Raw genomic sequence first — 16,650 nt, 5'->3', positions numbered from 1 at the left:
TTTGGTTTGCTATCTCAGTGACTTTCACATCACCATACCTGCTCTATTGAGGTGCAGTCTCCACCCGAGGGCTGCCATGTGCAATGAGGAAACACCACAATGACTAGCAGCCTGCTGCAGGCAGAACTATCATTTTCTATGCTTCTCTTTTTCTTTGTGGGGACTCTTACCAGATATGCTACAGAATCCCACTAGTCAGAATCCCACTGAGCAGAACTGGTCATATGCTCAGTCCAAATGGAACACTAAAAGGAAGTTTAGCCCTGACTAAGCATAAAAAACTCCAAGCAGATAAATTTCTAAGTTTTATATAGTAGGTATCATAAAGAAAGACTTCGCAAAAAAGTTGGAAGATGGCTCTTCATCTCTAAAATGTATGAATGTAGGATAAAGAGTAGGCAGAATAATAGTTTAGACTTACTGTATCTGTCTGGATATAAAGAAGCTAAAGTACCACTTAATGTGGGATACAGTAATGTAAGCCACAATATGTAAAGTATACATATTACCCACCCACTTATCCTGGTTCAGTTCAAGAAGTTTTCTGTTAATGCTGAATATTCATGTACTACTCATAGAATAGACATGCTCAAAGGGGCTGCTCCGTGCATAGTAGGCTGGTTAGCAGCATGCCTAGGCTCTACCATCTGCCAGCAGCACCCACAAACTCATGACATTTCCAGTGTAATATCTCCTGGCTTGCACTATCAAAGTCACATTTAACTACTAATCAAGAACTTAAAAAAATTGGATACTACATTTAACCTACTTAAAACTATATCCGTATTACATGGATTGCTTTTTATTACAAATTCTTATACATTAAAAAGGAGTTCTGTTCAAAGCTTTGACACATTGAAGACATCTATAAAAATTTATTTTCAGTGTTCAATGAGATCTCTGCCAAATAAGGCATTCCCAATTGGTTGCACTGTTTATCCCTATAAATTTTTAAACTGACCTGGGCATAAAATATGATGACAGGGCTGGGGATTTAGCTCAGTGGTTTTGCCGCCTGCTTTGCAAGCGCAAGGACCCGAGTTCAATCCCTGGTACCAAAAAATAAATAAATAAATAAAATATGATGACATAGTTTTCTCTCCTATGTGAATTTTCTGATATATGAGCACTGGAATCTTATCTTGAGAACCTCATACAGTGTGTTAGCTTCAGTGTGTTACTGAAATGCAAACAGGTCACAAAGACAATGGCTCAACAAAGCATTTCTCACATTAAGTATAAATGAAAGGTTTGGGAATGGGGTCGGAAGATCTGTGATCTCTTCAGTCACAAACCACAGTGTCTTAAGCCACAGTGACTTTCTCTGACATACAACTCCCAAGGCCACTCAGTGCCATCAGCAATGCCATCTCAAAGAACATGAGAAACAGGGTGAACCACAAGGACACAGTTTTAATACCTGGCCTGGAGCTAACTGTCTTTACTTTCATTGATACTGTACTAACAGAACTCAATTTCATATTTCTGGCCATGAGAAAGAAGGAAAGGCTGAGAAATTTGGGTTAGCCATGTGTCCTAGAAAAAAAGAACAGTTTGTGGAGAACTGTCAGTCTCTGCCACCAGAACTTCTCTTCCGTGTGAATCTTCTGTTGTCTGCTGATGTGTGACTGATATGGAAAAGTTTTAGATAACTTAATAGATTGAATATTAAAGTAGTTGTAGAAGCAAAATAAGTAATGTGTTCTTTTAAGATTTGCTTTTCACATAACTCCTTGTTTAAGGTGACTGTTATCTGACTCTAACCTGTAACTTCATTAACCTAACAAAGTTACCATGCCAGGGTGAATTTAGAATGTATATGGCCTATCTTGTGTCTGTGATTTGTAAATAGGAACTGGAATTGTATTTACACATCAAAGACCATTAGGGATGAGATAATGGCTAAAAAGGATATTAAAAGACAAATGCTGAACAAAGAGGGCACGGATACTGACCAGATCAGTTTCTGGCATTCCTGCCTGCTTGCGAGAAGAAATTTTATTATTTTATCTGAATTCCTTGTCTCCGTGTATTTCTTTCCGAGATTTCTGCAACATGACTTCTGGCAAAAGGCCTTTTCACACTTATATGTGTAGGGCTTTACCCCTATGTGAGTTCTATGGTATTTAGTAAGGGCTGACTTCAGGCTAAATGTCTTTTCACATTCACCACATTCGTAGGGTCTCTCACTGGTATGCGTCTTCTGGTGCACAGTGAGATCTGACTTATGGCAGAACATTCTTCTGCATTCTTTACATTCATATGGTTTCTTCCCAGTGAGTTCTCTGATGAGAGCTAAGGTTTGATTTTATGCAAATGTTTTTCCACATTCGTTACACCTGTAGGGCTTCTCACCAGTGTGAATTCTCGCATGCTTGGAGAGCGGTCGTTTGTGGAAGGCCTTCCTACACTTGGTGCACACAAAGGGCTCCTCCCCTGTGTGAGTGCTCTGGTGCCTCCTTGGGTTTGTCTTCTGGCAAAAGCTTTTTCCACATTCATTGCACTCATAAGGCTTTTCCCCTGTGTGAGTTCTGTAATGTATAGTGAGATCTGACTGCATGCAAAATGTTTTTCCACACTCATTACATTCAAAGGGTTTTTCTTTGGTGTGAATTCTCTGATGGACTGACTTCGAGGCCTGACTTCCAACAGAAGGTTTTCTTGTATTCATTTCACTTACAGGGCTTTCCTGTGTCAATCTTGTGATGTATAGTCAGGGCTGACTTTTGGCAGAAGGTTTTTCCACATGTACAGCATTCACAGGGTTTCTCTCCTGTGTGGATTCTCTGGTGCATAAGGCCTGACTTCTGAGGGAAGGATTCCTCACAGTCATCACACGCATAGGGCTTCTCCCCTGTATGTGTCCTCTGGTGCACTGTAAGGGCTGATTTCATAAAGAAGGATTTCTTGCATTCCCTACATTTATAGGGTTTCTCTGCTGAATGTTAGGGAAAGTTCCCCCGCATGCATTACATTCAGATTTTCCTCCCTACCCGGGAGTTCTCTTGGGCAGTGACAGCCTCACAGGTGCCCCACGGCCACTGTATTTGAGGGAGGTCTGTCCAGCAACTCTCTTCTGTGACAGTAACGTTGCCTCTCGCCCACCGTGCTCTCTGCACTGCTGCCCGTTTGAGCCCTGCGATTATGATGAGGGTGCTCATAGGCCCGGGCACTTTCCCAGCCACATCACAGTCGCCAGGCTTCTCTCTGGCATGCATCGCCTGCCTCAGGTACTTTAGGGACAAGTGCTTTGTTTGGATATGCATTCAACTCCTTAGGGCTCACTTCAGAATAGTCGGTTATTTAAATCAGATCTGAAATATGTTTTGAGGACTGGGGATTTAGCTCAGTGGTTCCATCGCCTGCCTTGTAAGTGCAAGGTCCCAAGTTCAATCCTCGGTACTAAAAGAAAAAAAGAACAAGAAAGAAATATGTTTTGAGCTCAAATTAGTTTTTCCTAACTCAACCTTTTCCTTAGTTGATGTGTTACTGCTAATAAGAACTTGCCATAAATGTCCACAGTGAATTCCTTGATTTTTCTTAAGCCCATCAATTATCTGGATATCTGAAATAAGAAAAACAATCACATAAGTGAACCACATATAAGCATTCTTTATGGAATATTCATGTAAAGGTGAAAAAATTTCTTCTCTCATAGTGGCATAAGATTTTATGAAAATCAATAATGCATATTGGTATTTAGAAGTTTTTTCATCCTACTGACTTAATGTAATAAATGACAGTAAATTTTCTTTCTTTCTTTTTTAGTACCAGAGATCGAACTCAGGACTTTGCACTTGTGAGGCAGGCAGTGGAACCACTGAGCTAAATCCCCAGCTCCAGTAAATTTTCTAATGTCAATTTTTCACTGCTTTTTCTCTGTTGAATTATAAAGACATATTTAGTAATTTTAGTTTATTTTTTATAATGGCGATTGAACTTGGGATCTTATGCTTGCGAGGCAGGCGGTGGCACCATTGAGCTAAATCCCCAGCACATGTTTGGTAATTTTAAGTACTTTCTGCCTAGTTTAGTTTTCAACTAAGCCCTTATAATCAGTGATTTATCCTGATTCCTTCCCTCTATTTAATTCCTACAAAATGGTGGGTATCTTGTGCTAGAATTTTTATCATGTTCTGTTTTGAAAACTGGAAGAGTTTTATGGGCCAGCTACTTGCAGTTACAGGGGAGGCATTTGTCTGGAAGGAGTATGGTTCGGGGATAGGATCCACACCTATGCTTTAGTGTTCACCCTCCCTGAGGAATAACTAGAGCCCTTCAGGGGTTTCTCTTCTTCCCTAGGTTGGACAATAACAGATTTCTCCACTTCCTACTTTAACCCAATTTACCCTGCTTCTCAGATACAGGAAGTTACAGTCCACTACCCCAGGTTCCCTCTTATTGCTGGTCTAAAGGCTTGGTTACATCCCAGGCTGTGCTCACCATCACTGAAAAGTTTTTCTGATTCCCCATGAGAAAAACAGCCCTGACATTCTCTCTCAAATTCCTGGCACATTTATCCCAGCTTTGCAAGGCTGTGTCTTGTGTGCTGTAGTTCCAGCTCTCTCCATGCTTCACAGGAGATGGAAAGTCCTGCACATCCTTTATTTCCCTGGTTGTTTCAGCATAATCTCCAATAACACTGAGAGAAAATGCTAAATGCAAACTCCATGCCCAACAGAAATCTGAGCTCTTCAACAGAAAGCCTTGGTTTGCTTGGCCTGGGAACCCAGAATTTCCTGGTCCTCCTCCCAAGACTGGACCTCCCTTTCCATGTTCCTGCAGTGGGTACTCCTCAGTCCCTGGCTTCTTAAGTGTGGCACACAGGCTTGCTCCTGGACTTCTCGGCTCATTTTCTTATCCACTATTCAGATGATCTCTAAACATGACTTTAAGCTCTTCATTTCCAACCCTGTATCTCCAAGAATGACACTTACTCTTGAATGCAGATTAAATATATACCTATGGACTATATGTCAAAATCAGAAAAGTTAACTCAAACTAAAGCTATACCAAAGCAAACATTTAATAATCCCCTTAAAATGGTCTTTTCTGGGGCGGGGATTTAGCTCAGTGGTTCTGCCACCTGCCTTGCAAGTGCGAGGACCCGAGTTCGATCCCCAGTACCAAAAACAAAACAAAACTGTTTTCTGCCCATCCTTCCTAAATTACATCTCTTTTTTTTCTCACACTGATTAAACATTTCTTATGGTTTGAATTCAACTAAACATTACTGTTTCTCTCATCAGAACATAAACTCCATGAAAAAAATGGTATTTTGATCAATGCTGCTATAGCTACAACTATAAAATTATCAGATTAAAACTTGTTGGATGTGCTGGAAAAAAAAAGTGTATGTATGAGAATAGAGGAAAACAGGGCAACTAAGAATGCTGAAAACTGCAGAGCAAAGAAAAAAGTCTAAGGGGTAGGTAGAGAGTCTAGTTGGGATAAATGTAAGAAAATACCAAGCAGACAAAAAGGTGGGAATATGTTTGATGCACACAGACCACGTGTCCTCAGGTCTGGACAAAACAGCTACAAACAGCCACACTGCCAAATCTGCTGGGCCCCAGGCTTCCTGGCCCTTCTGGCCGTGACACACACACTGACCTGGCAGGCTCGGGTCTGAGGGTTTTCTCATCACCCATGGCTCTACTGCCTGCTCTAACTTGAAGATCACCTCAGGTTTAGTCATGAGATGCCCTGTTCACGAGAAATAATGTCGGGTTTTGCCAACTGCTAACTCAGGTCCTTTGAAAACTGACAAGAGCTCAGACTGAGGAGCTGTGCCATGAAGATGCCAATCTGATCTGCTGAGAGGGATGACACATTCTTCACGGTCCGGAGCCTTCTACCTCAACAGTAGGAAGCAGTATGAATGGATCCTGAGAAGATGTTGGCTCATCCAATGACACCAGGCTGCGGTAGGTCTCCAGCATCACATCCCTGTACAGGGTCCTCTGAGCATTGTCCAAATGCTGCCATGTCCTCAAATGACACCAGTCTCTGCAATAGCACATTTCTCCTCAACCCAAGTCAGCCAGTCTGGTCACAGAACAGGAATATGGAGTTCATACCTGTTTGTATATTTTACATAAGATGCGGCTTGTTTTCTACTCTACAGGGCTGGTGAAAAGAAAATTCTAGCATAATCCTGCCTCTGTGGTAATTAAGTTGCTAAAAATACTTTTACCTTATGGATCTAAAACCATTCTTATTGGTGGGAATAAAAGTATGAATAAACTTCTGCTCCTTCAAGAAGCTTGTGATCCAGAATGAAGACATAAATATAAAATACACACCTGGAATAATATGTTAGGTGAACTTGAACCCAATTTCTGTATAGATGGGTGAGAAAGAAGGAGAAAATACAGTTGTATTTCATATTATGAAGTTGCAATACCATGGATGGAGCTAAACGGCCACCCCCTCAGTTGTAGTTTCCAGTGAGACGATCGGAGGCCTCTGGTGCAGGCCTGGTGTGGTCTCCTGCCTGGAAAACAGTGCAGAAGAACACTGGCCCCCCACTGCCTTTACATTATTTTGGCTTTGCCTACACAGCACTGGTTGCTACTGGTGGGATCACTGGCTATGCAAAAACAGTGTGCTGACCCTGGCTCCTGGGCTCTTCTTCAAGAGTTCAGCAGGCCTAGATATTTACCAGCTTTCTCAGGACCCCAGGAACATTTGGGTTTTCCTAGCTACATGTGGGACCTTGCTGGAGTTATGGGAACGAGAAAATCTCCAAACTTCCACTTTTTAAATGTATTAAAGAAATGCAGCACATTTACATACTTTAGCATTTTACTTAAACAAATAAAAAAACACAGAACTTGGTGGGGGGAAAAATTAGTTGTCACCATCACAGCCCTTCAGACATGGTGAGTGTATAAGAGCTTAATGATGCCTCACATGTTTGATTCTTCCATGGCAGTGATGGTGAAACCGTTTAGATCTCTCAGTGATACAAACAGCCTGCTGTGGAATGTATGCCGTCAGTTCACCACCACTGTTCATGTACTGTTCTTTCTATGTCAGTGATAAAATCACAGGGGGGGAAATGTTAGGGGTCAATATTGGGGCCCCCAAAGCCTCATGCCCTGCTCAGAGGAACAGTGTGAAACAACTCTTGGTGAGATTTGGGATGTGTGTTTCTTTTGCTTATCTTAAGAGCACAGACCTGCTTTGGAATTATATGGGATAATGAATGAAATTAAAGTTTAGTACAAATAATAAAAAAGGAAAGAGTAAACTGGGAAATACTTCTGAGGTTCACAGACCAACGGCAGAGACTCACTGAAGGATAAGACCTGCTCACAGGACTGAAGAGCACTGCTCCTATGGTCCGAATGCTTTGAGTCTTCCCAAACCCCTATGTTTGAGCCCAACCCCAGTGCGCTGGAGTAAGTGGGGCTATGGGAAGGGGACAGGGTGTGAGAGTGGAGAGCTCAGGAGTGAGCTGCATGCCCTTACCAAGTGGCTCCCGGGCAAGCTCTGTCCCCTCCACCCTGTGCGTTGACACAGCAGGTACCACCAGGAGGAGTGGGCAAATCCCTTGGTATCTTCACCTTGACTTTCTGGGCGATAAAGTATATACCATGCTGGAATTAAACGAACCCGGTAACAGAAAGATAATGGAAAATCTCCAAATGGATGAGGTTAAACAACATACTATAAATTGTACATGGGTCAAAAAATAAATCTCGCCAGGGATTTAGCTCAGTGGTTTCGCCGCCTGCTGTGCAAGCGCAAGGACCCAAGTTCAATCCCTGGCACCAAAAAAAAAAAAAAAAATCTCAAGGGCAGGGGATTTAGCTCAGTGGCACCATGCCTGCCTCACAAGTGCAAGGTCCTGAGTTCAATGCTTGGTACCAAAAGAAAATCAAGAAACTAAAAACAAATTTAGTGAAAATAACACCACCGTCTAAAAGTAGTGCTTCAAAGGAAATTTATAGCACTGTATGCCTACTTTAGAAAAGAAGAAAAACACAAAGTCAATAACCTAAGTTTCTCCTATAGGAGGCTAGAAAAATAAGAACAAATTATAAAGTAAGCAGAAGAAAAGAAGTTAGAATTAGTATGGAGCCTGGCATAGTGGCACACGCCTATAATCCCAGTACTCAGGAGGGTGAGGCAGGAAGATTGATTCGCGTTTGAGGCCAGCCTGAACTACATTACAAAACCCTGTCTCAACAAACAAAACAAAACAAATCCCAAAAAGAATTAGTATGGAGATCCCTCTACCTGAAACTTCCTGGACCCTGTGAGTGCAGATGGCGTTACCTGGACCTCGAGCAGCAAGCATCACGTGGATATCAAAGACAATGGCCAAGAACAAATGAAGAGGGCAGAAGTCCAGGAGTGTATTTCACATAGCCAGCCAAAAGAACTTGAAGTCCAAAAACAAAGCAAAACCAGTCACCACTGATCTTAAAAAGATAGACGCTGTAAATGATGAAAAAATTCGTAGGGTGGATAATGCTTTTGTAAACATTCAGAAGGAACTTGGAAATTTCTCAAAACCACCGGAGAAAGAGCTGAATCAGCAGCATCATGAAAATGAACCAGTTAATGTTGATGAAGCTACAAGATTAATGGGTCAATTGTAATACAATGGAGATGTATCACATCCCCCCCCAAAACTCAATAAAATAAGTATTTTATACAACTTAAAAAAAAGAATTAGTATGGAAATTAATGAAATTAAAAGTAGAAAATCAGTAGAGAAAACAAAAACAACAAAAAGCTGGTACTTTAAAAAGATCCCCCCCAAAATGATAAGCCTATAGATAGCCTAAGTAGGAGAAAAAGTGGATAGAAAGTGCAGCAGAAATGAAAGGGCAGACACTACTACAGATTCTCTGCATAACAAAGGAAATACTGTGTACAACTATACAGACTTGACAAACTGCATGAAATGGACCAACTCCTGAAAGGACAGAAGTATACAGTCAGCTCTCAAATCCACATGCTCAAACAACCATGGAACAAAGGTACCTAAAATAACTGTGTCAGGGCTGAATATGTATGGGTGTTTTTCTCTTATCATTATTTTCTCAACCGGGGTGGTGAACCTATGGCATATGTGCCACAGCTGGCTGTTTGTTATCACTGAAAACTCTAGAAGGTTCACTGTCACTGCCTTAAATGTCTAACCGTATAACAGCAATTCATTTGCATGGCATTTCCATCATATTATGTAATCTAGAGATGTAATCTAGAGATGACTTGAAGGATAAAGCATGTGCATTGTCACATGCAAATACTGTCATTATCTAAGGAACTTGACCATCACAGATTTTGGAATCCACAGGGGCTCCTGAAAGCACCTCCCACGGATACTGAGGAAGACTGCATACAGTAGGAATACACCCTCATCTATTGCGACAACTGAATAAACAATCTTCAAAACAGAAAGCATCTGGTCCATATGTGCTCACTGGTGAAGTGAATTTAACAAAATAAGGAAGAAATTAGATCAGTTTCTTATAATCCATTTCTACTGACATCAGCAACAAGGCAAGGATACAGTCTTTATTCATTAGGACTAGCTAATGAAATAAGAAAAGGAAGTCAAAAGAGTAAGGATTGGAAGGGAATCAATAAAACCGTCCCTGTTTACAGATGATACGATTCTTGAAAATCCACAGAAGTAGACCAAAAAAACTCCTGGAGGGCCGGGGATGTAGCTCAGTGGCACCACGCCTGCCTGGCAAGCACAAGGTCCTGAGTTTGATCCCTGGTACCAAAAAACCCCACAAAAAACAAAACCTCCTGAAATTAATTATATATATATTATAGCAAGATTGCAGGATATAAGGTTAATACTATACATAGAAATCCATTGTTTTCCTATATACCAGCAATGATGGAATGGAATTTGCAGATAAAAACACAATACTATTTATGTTAAAAATTTATATGTAAAGCTAAAAAAGTACAAGATGGCAGACCTAAGTTCAACCCTGTTAGTTTGGTTTAAGTGAACCATAGCAAATATCTACTTAAGATAGACCCTGTCAGGGGCAAGGGATTTAGCTCAGTGGTTTTGCTGCCTGCTGTGCAAGTGCCAAGGACCCGAGTTCGATCCCCGGTACCAAAAAAAAAAAAAAAAAAAGATAGACCCTGTCAGATTTAATAGTAAAGCAGGAGTCTGCATTATGCTGTCTACACAAGCATACTTTAAATATAGTACAAAGTAACAGACTTGAAGTAAACAGATGGAAAAGATATACTGCTAACCACAAGGAGCTCAAAAGGAGACATTAAAACTAGACAAGAGACACACGTTACCAGAAATGAGGGGACTTTCACAATAATATAAGGAATCTATGTGAGGATGATCTAACAATTACAAATGTGTCTGTGCCTAAACAGAGAGCCTCAAAGTATCTGAAACAGCAGCGGAAAGTGGGCAGCTGACAACCACTCGGTGACACCTGCAGGATCCTCCCCCACCCGCTCAGGAACCAGTGAGCCACCAGATGGACACTAGGAAGGCTGCATACCTCAGTTCAACCCAATTCATAGCCAGCACCTGAGATATTCATTACAGACTTCAAAATAGCCTGTGACAAAGAGGTGTGCACAAGGGCAGCTGCATGTGTTTAGGACAATCGTGACAGCAGCACTTCTGACAGGTCTTAGGGGCACAGCTTGGTCACCACCCTGCCTTCTGTGGGGGCCTTGAGCAGTGCCTAGACCTGGCGCAGAAAAGTGACACAAGGTGACCTCTGAAGGCTGTGGGAAGTGATGCCGCTTCACCAGTGGCTCTGGAATGTTAATGTGGCGTGGAAGGGGGGTGCTGCCATGTAGAAAACCACAGAGCCAAGGCCACCAGGGAGACACCCACAGGAACCATCCCATGCAAGGACAGCCCTGCTCCTTGGGCTCAGCAGTACTGCAGCCAGCCAGCAGGGGGCAGCTGTGCGTCACCCAGCTGTGCTCTCAGAGGCCGTTTCAGCTGCTGCCTGCTGCAACTGTGTGAAATTAGCCAGCCACCAGGCAGAGCCCCCAACCTACAGCATCACGGGATCATAAACTGCTTTAGCTGCCAAGTTCTTCAGGTGGCTTTTTAAGTAGAACATAACCAGAAGAGAACTCATGCCCGGAAATGGGGTGTTGTGGTCACAAAGCGCTAGAACACAGAGGCCAGGCCTCGGGAGATCACTCACATGGCTGGAGGAGCATCAAGGCTGCTGAGGACCTCAAGGACAGTGAGCTAAATGTTGGTGGCAACTGGAGAGTGGCCTGAGGGTTATGGACCACAGGGTCATCTGCACCCACAGGGTCATCTGCACCTGCTGCCTGCTGCACCATGGACAACAGAGAGGGTCACTCCATCTCAGGCATCTGCAGGATGTTCCACGTTTGGTCTGCAGGAAACATAAGGGAGGGCCGGGATGTAGCTCAGTGGTTCCGCCACCTGCCTCGAAAGCACAGGGTCCCAAGTTTGACCCCTGGTACCAAAAAATAGGAAATATAAGGGAGCTGGGTCTGGACTAACACCATTTCTTGTCCCCAGCAAAGCATTTTAATGTAAGAAATGGCTTCATAGGGCCGGGGGTGTAGCTCAGTGGTGCCACGTCTGCCTGGCAAGTGCAAGGTCCTGAGTTCGATCCCTGGTACCAGAAAAAAGAAAAGAAAAGGCTTCATGGCCAGGAACAAAGACCAAAAATATTTTTGGCATTTTATGGCCTTAGGGTGTAACACAGAAGAGTGCCTGTTTCTGTCCCCTCCCAGCCCAGGTGAGAAGTTCAGGCCCAAAGGTGAAGGGTCTGTCCCAGAGCAGGGGACTGGCTTTGGTCTAATTCATGGGTTCTGGCAGGGAGGAAGCTCACTTTGTCTAAAGAAACGACCACATTGAGTAATTCTTTTTTTTTTGGTACCGGGGATCGAACTCGGATCCTTGCACTTGTGAGGCAGGCGGTGGAACCACTGAGCTAAATCCCTGGCCCTACATTGAGTAATTCTTACAGCAAAAGTGTGGAGTCAGAAAAAACTGGAAATGGAAAGCAGGCTGCTGGATCCCCACCTCACTATAAATAACCAAAGTATGTGCAGAAAGCTGGTCAACTCAAACCCAGGAATCCTGGAGGGAATTCAGAAGCCACAGAGCAAAGCAGCACAAAGTGTCTTAAGCAAAGCACTTGAGCAGGTGACCCACAGGGACAGCCAGCTGCGCAGACCCTGGCCAGCAGGGTCTGAGGGAAGGACTTGTGGTGCTCACACCCAGCTCCTTCCTGTGGCAGACGCCAGGCCACCAGGATGCAGTGGGCCTTCCCACCAAGGCCACATGTGAAAAGGTTCCCAAGGCTCCTGAGGGGGCAATGTTCATTTTACATGTGGTAGAGACACACACAGTTTGTGGCCAGAGTGAAAATCGTAGCCTAGTACGTAAAAAGAAAAAAGCCTGCTGCAGAGTTCACTATTCCTAAGCAGTGCTGCAGCTTCTGCCCAGGCCTCTAGCATTAGATTAGAAAGAACCTGATGAGAAAGAAGGGGCTGGGTCTCTGGGTCCAGAGATGGAGAGGGTGAGAGAGCGAAGGACAGGGAGTGAACCGGGGAACTGAGATGGTTCCATCCATGCAGCACCTCCACACAAGGAATGCAAACACGGTGGCCTACAAATGTGGGCTAATAAAAACAGCAAAAACCTCAGTGAGGAATGAGAAAGAGCTCACCAGAGACTGACCCGTGTTTTGTGCTTGTGGGAACACAGAGGGGAAAGGCGAGTGCAGCAGTCACAACTGCGTGGGGCTCGGTCCTGGCTCCCTCTGTAAGCTCACCAAGCATCAGCTGGAAACGGCCGCACTACAGGACAACAGCAGTTTACAGCTCAACAAGAGGCGGCAAAGATAATACCCAAAACACATCCGCAAGCACAGTACTTTGCAATGATTAAACATACAATGTTTTTGGGTTAATAAAACCACACACTAGCCACTGACTTCCCAAAATTATATTACCTGAAAGTATAAAACCCAAAGAAGGAAACATGTTGTCAGTAAAATTACTATATAGAAATATACTTGGGCCTAATTAACTACTTCCCTATTACTATGAGGGTTCCACAAAGGACTCCAGGTAAGTGTTTCCATCCAACACTCCATGATTTTATATTACCTGAACGTTGCAGACAGTATACCTCTTGCAACCCAACAGTTTTTGCTCACAATTATATAGGAGGGGAAAATATATATATATATATATATATATATACACACACACACACACACACACACAATGTCTTGTGGCATACTCTTTCAGGAATGATACCCTCAGGCAAGTCTCCTTGCATCTAAGCCCATGTATACCATGTTCCAATGATGATCTGGGCTTTTTCTCTGAATTCTCTGGCCATCGGGACATCAGTAAGTACAATGCATAGGTAGGTTCAGAAAGTCCTTCCCAGCTGTTGCTTGCGCACTTGGACACACAGGCACATTGTGAAGAGGCCTGGGGCTAATCTGACGAGGACAAGAGTCAGCATGAATTGCCAGACTCTGTACCACCAGCCTCAGTAGATGAACAGAGCCTTATCTGTGATCCAAGCAACCCCAGCATAAGAACTTCCCAGCAGAGCCCAACCCAAATGCACATCCACAGAATGTCAAGAAAAAAATTAAGAAGTTGATTTTGTGGAGCTATTAAGTTTTTATTGGCTCCTTATATAGCAAATGCTGATACATCTGAGCCTCTAAAACTCAATGTTTTTAACAAAATCATGTGGGGGAGAAAGTGTTCAATGTCATGTCAAATACAATCAACAGAACTTCACAAACACGTGGATTTGGAAAATCACAATGAATGGCAACTGAATAGTTTCAGTGAGGTTTCTGGCACTAATTGAGGCCATGTAAACCCCCAAGGCAATTGTCTGCACATTAGTAAACAATGTTTTAAGGGTTTTTAACATGATACAAAATCTTTTTAAGTATAAGTCATAAAGGGTCTGTTATTTGTAAGTGGGCACTGTACTGTATTTTATTTACATTTTTAAAAACTGGTTTGGAGAAGTGTGATGCATTCTAATTTTCCCATTTAGAGTAATGCAGAATAGTTCCTTATAACTTTCCTGCAAAATTTATCATTACCAACAACAAATTACTGCTGCACGTGGTGCATGATACCTGTAATCCCAGCTCTCAGGAGGCTGGGGCAGGCAGATCGCCTCCAGTTCAAGGTGAGCCAAGGTTACACAGTTCAAGGGCAGCCTGAACTGCACAGAAAGACCCTGTCTCAAAAACAAACAAACTAAATGGATCACTGACATTAGGTAGGAAACACGCATCATTTACCTTGTGAAGTCCCATAAACCACAGGTAGTTTGGGGGATTAAAAAAATGACAGGGCTATTGAAGGCTACGTATTTTAAAGCAATGTCTGTTCTAAGTGGACTTCTGTGTTACAACAATAACTTCAAAAATAAACATTTATTTTGACTTAAGTGGCAAAATGAATACTATTAACCACAAAGTCAGGATGATCAGCGTCTACAAATCTTGTGAGCCTGGGCAAGTCATGGCTCCTTGGATCCGATTTTTAATTTTTTTTCTGGCAAATCCTTCCCCCAAGAGCCGGGAAGAACTATCAGGGCAGAGGGAGCATAGCACGAGTGTAGACTGTAGATGACAAATCTGGTGACAGCTGAGGCAGCTAAGACACTGGATTGAAGATCTCTCCAGGAAGACAGGTTTCTTCTCCACCCGGGGCCAACTTTCAAGCCCTGTCCATTAAGGGACACTGCCTCCCCCTCTCGGCCCACCTCCCCTCGCTTTTCTCAAAACTGGTGCACACCTCCCAGCACCACCCAGTGCGTGATGGCTACTGAGTCAAGGGTTACCGAGCACATCCCGCGCAATCATCCTAGGGCCATGCAGAGCTGGGACCTTCCCTTCCAAGAATGCTGATGCTTCTGTTCCCAAGGACTAGTGACAGAATTCCGGCCAGACGGGAGTTCCTTCAGGTCGGATTTCTATTCGCAGGGAGCTTCCCCTCAAACGCTGCAACTACTTTACTGGAAAGACAAAGGGGCCACCTTCTAGTGCACCGAGCCCCTTTCAGAACTCACTTTCTCTGGGACCATTTCTCGTAAAAACCCCAATAAACTCAAATGGCGTTGGCAGGCGGACTATGCAAAGGAGGCAGAGAAGCCCTACGTGCGGAAGTGACGCCCAGAAATCCAGTCAGTACAACTGCCACACAGGAAGACTGGGTGTGCACACACGTTATTTCTTCAGGAGTCAGGAATGCCGCTCACGCTGTGGGACGCTGAATGTCAGAGATAAGGACCAGGGGACTTCCTGTCCTGCCACTGACACCCGAAGGGACCCGCCCGCAAAGCTCGCAAACCGACTCCCGTACACGGAGGCACCCATCAGGCCCTGCGGCCGCGCGCCGCTCCCGGGAAAGCGCCGCTCCCGCACGCCCTCCGCGCCGACCAAGTGCCAGGCACTGCGCGCCTGCCTCCGCGATGTCTGCTCCTACCCGCCTTGCCCCAGGTCGCCTCCTTTCACCCGTTTCCAACCTCCGGGCAGAGTACGACCCAGAGCTCGCGAAACAGCGGGCAGAGCGCCACTTTCCTGTAACTCAGTTGGAGGAAGGCGACGCATGCGCAGAAGCCCAGTCTCCGCGGGTGACGTCGTGAGGAGACTACATTTCCCACAAGGCTCGCGTCCCGCGTGACCCGGGACGCGGTCCGGCTGCGTGCGTGGCCCGCTCGTTAGAGGGCACTGCGCACCCGTTCCTCCGCCTCGCGCGTTGGCTTTTTCTCCAAATCCTGGTTTGACGGCCCGGTCCTCCTCGGAGTAGTGGGGAAATTCGAATGTGGGAGAGCAGTGCTGTAATTTTTTAGTTTGACTAGACAGTTTTGCGGTTATACGATCCGTGTGTTGCAGTACATTAAAAGCATGAAAAGTCCCTTGTTGCAGATGTATTAATAGGGAATCAATGGTAATGATATATTAAAAAGGTGTTCATTGTCATCCACTAGCATAATTTGGAATCTTCAGTGGCCCGAAGCCGTCTTAGTGGGATAAACCACGGGGGTAAATTCTGGACTAAAACGCCAGGGACTAACAGGGTTCGTACACTCCACACTCCTGGGGCCAATTTACATGCCAGTCTCTGAAAATTATTTGCCCGGACCCTCTGCCAAACCATCTGCCTAGTCTTTTGTTGGTTGGTTTTTCTTTTGTCGTTAGACCCAGACTTTGCCTCTCCTTCCGTAGTTTAGGGTGAGAACTAGACAAGTTGTGCCGGGGGTTTCTTAGAACTGGCACCGCTGCTCGCTCTCTGGCCGTGGTGGCGCACGCCTGTAGTCCAGCACTCAGGGAGGCTGAGGCAGGAGGATTTCAAGTTCAAGCCCAGCTTGGGAAACTTAGCAATTTAGTGAGATCCTATCAAAAAAATTGGGGGATGTAGCTCAGTGTGAAGGCTCTGCATTCAGTCCCAAATACCACCCAAAACAAACTCATGAGTAGTTTACTCATGAGTAAAGAGCTTCCCACCCCTGGACCACCAGTCCCACTGTGGCTGTTAAGATGTGGGGTGCACAGGGGGCAAAGGAGGCTTCATCCATCCGTGTTTACAGCCGCTCCCCACCTCCCGTCACCACCTGAGCCCACCGCTGGCCAGACCAGCAGA

At 44.4% G+C, this 16,650-nt stretch overlaps 1 pseudogene across 1 annotated transcript; it reads left to right on the top strand.

Moving 5' to 3' along the window:
- Nucleotides 1–5,755: 5,755 nt before the first annotated feature.
- LOC147826533 (ribosomal biogenesis factor pseudogene) lies at nucleotides 5,756–16,608 on the top strand (annotated as a pseudogene). Its single transcript, XR_015439041.1, has one exon. The product of XR_015439041.1 is annotated as a ribosomal biogenesis factor pseudogene (transcript).
- The last annotated feature ends 42 nt before the right edge of the window (nucleotides 16,609–16,650 follow it).

The sequence above is a fragment of the Heterocephalus glaber genome, unplaced genomic scaffold, assembly GCF_053883595.1.
Source record: "Heterocephalus glaber isolate CG9 unplaced genomic scaffold, H.glaber_assembly_v1.0 deba00001466, whole genome shotgun sequence".
NCBI lineage: Eukaryota > Metazoa > Chordata > Mammalia > Rodentia > Bathyergidae > Heterocephalus > Heterocephalus glaber.
Note: the sequence above shows the minus strand (reverse complement) of the source record. Positions and strands in the feature narration are given on the sequence as shown.